The following is a 2,330-nucleotide window of genomic DNA, read 5'->3' on the forward strand; positions in this document are numbered from 1 at the left end:
GATCGATAGAACGACAATTGCTATACTTATTGCTCTTATTATTATCAATCTAACTCATATTATTAGCCATATTATGCATATATGATCGATAGAACGACAATTACTATACTTATTACACTCACTGTTATCATTCTAACTAATACTATTAACCATATTATGCAAATATGATCGATAGAACGACAATTACTATACTTATTACTCTTATTATTATCAATCTAACTCATATTATTAGCCATATTATGCATATATGATCGATAGAACGACAATTACTATACTCATTACTCTTACTATTATCAATCTAACTCATATTAATAGCCATATTATGCTTATATGATCGATAGAACGACAATTGCTATACTTATTGCTCTTATTATTATCAATCTAACTCATATTATTAAGCATATTATGCTTATATGATCGATAGAACGACAATTTCTATACTTATTACACTCACTGTTATCAATCTAACTCATATTATTAGCCATATTATGCTTATATGATCGATAGAACGACAATTGCTATACTTATTGCTCTTATTATTATCAATCTAACTCATATTATTAAGCATATTATGCTTATATGATCGATAGAACGACAATTACTATACTTATTACACTCACTGTTATCAATCTAACTCATATTATTAGCCATATTATGCTTATATGATCGATAGAACGACAATTGCTATACTTATTGCTCTTATTATTATCAATCTAACTCATATTATTGGCCATGTTATGCTTATATGATCGATAGGACGACATTTGCTATACTTATTACTCTTATTATTATCAATCTAACTCATATTATTAACTATATTATGCAGATATGATCGATAGAACGACATTTGCTATACCTATTACTCTTATTATTATCAATCTAACTCATATTATTAACCATATTATGCAGATATGATCGATAGAACGACAATTACTATACTTATTACTCTTATTATTATCAATCTAACTCATATTATTAGCCATGTTATGCTTATATGATCGATAGGACGACAATTACTATACTTATTACTCTATTATTATCAATCTAACTCATATTATTAGCCATGTTATGCTTATATGATCGATAGGACGACAATTACTATACTTATTACACTTATTATTATCAATCTAACTCATATTATTAACCATATTATGCTTATATGATCGATAGAACGACCATCACTTTACTTATTACACTCACTATTATCAAACTAACTCATATTATTAACCATATTATGCAGATATGATCGATAGGACGACAATTACTATATTTATTACTCTTATTATTATCAATCTAACTCATATTATTAAGCATATTATGCTTATATGATCGATAGAACGACAATTACTATACTTATTACACTGACTGTTATCAATCTAACTAATATTATTAACCATATTATGCAAATATGATCGATAGAACGACCATCACTTTACTTATTACACTCACTATTATCAATCTAACTCATATTATTAACCATATTATGCAGATATAATCGATAGGACGACACTTACTATACTTATTACTCTTATTATTATCAATCTAAGTCATATTATTAGCCGTATTATGCATATATGATCGATAGAACGACAATTACTATACTCATTACTCTTACTATTATCAATCTAACTCATATTAATAGCCATATTATGCTTATATGATCGATAGAACGACAATTGCTATACTTATTGCTCTTATTATTATCAATCTAACTCATATTATTAAGCATATTATGCTTATATGATCGATAGAGCGACAATTTCTATACTTATTACACTCACTGTTATCAATCTAACTCATATTATTAGCCATATTATGCTTATATGATCGATAGAACGACAATTGCTATACTTATTGCTCTTATTATTATCAATCTAACTCATATTATTAAGCATATTATGCTTATATGATCGATAGAACGACAATTACTATACTTATTACACTCACTGTTATCAATCTAACTCATATTATTAGCCATATTATGCTTATATGATCGATAGAACGACAATTGCTATACTTATTGCTCTTATTATTATCAATCTAACTCATATTATTAGCCATGTAATGCTTATATGATCGATAGGACGACATTTGCTATACTTATTACTCTTATTATTATCAATCTAACTCATATTATTAACCATATTATGCTTATATGATCGATAGAACGACCATCACTTTACTTATTACACTCACTATTATCAATCTAACTCATATTATTAGCCATGTTTTGCTTATATGATCGATAGGACGACAATTACTATACTCATTACTCTTATTATTATCAATCTAACTCATATTATTAACCATGTTATGCATATATGATCGAT

Source organism: Megachile rotundata, unplaced genomic scaffold (assembly GCF_050947335.1).
Source record: "Megachile rotundata isolate GNS110a unplaced genomic scaffold, iyMegRotu1 scaffold0213, whole genome shotgun sequence".
In the NCBI taxonomy this organism is placed as follows: domain Eukaryota; kingdom Metazoa; phylum Arthropoda; class Insecta; order Hymenoptera; family Megachilidae; genus Megachile; species Megachile rotundata.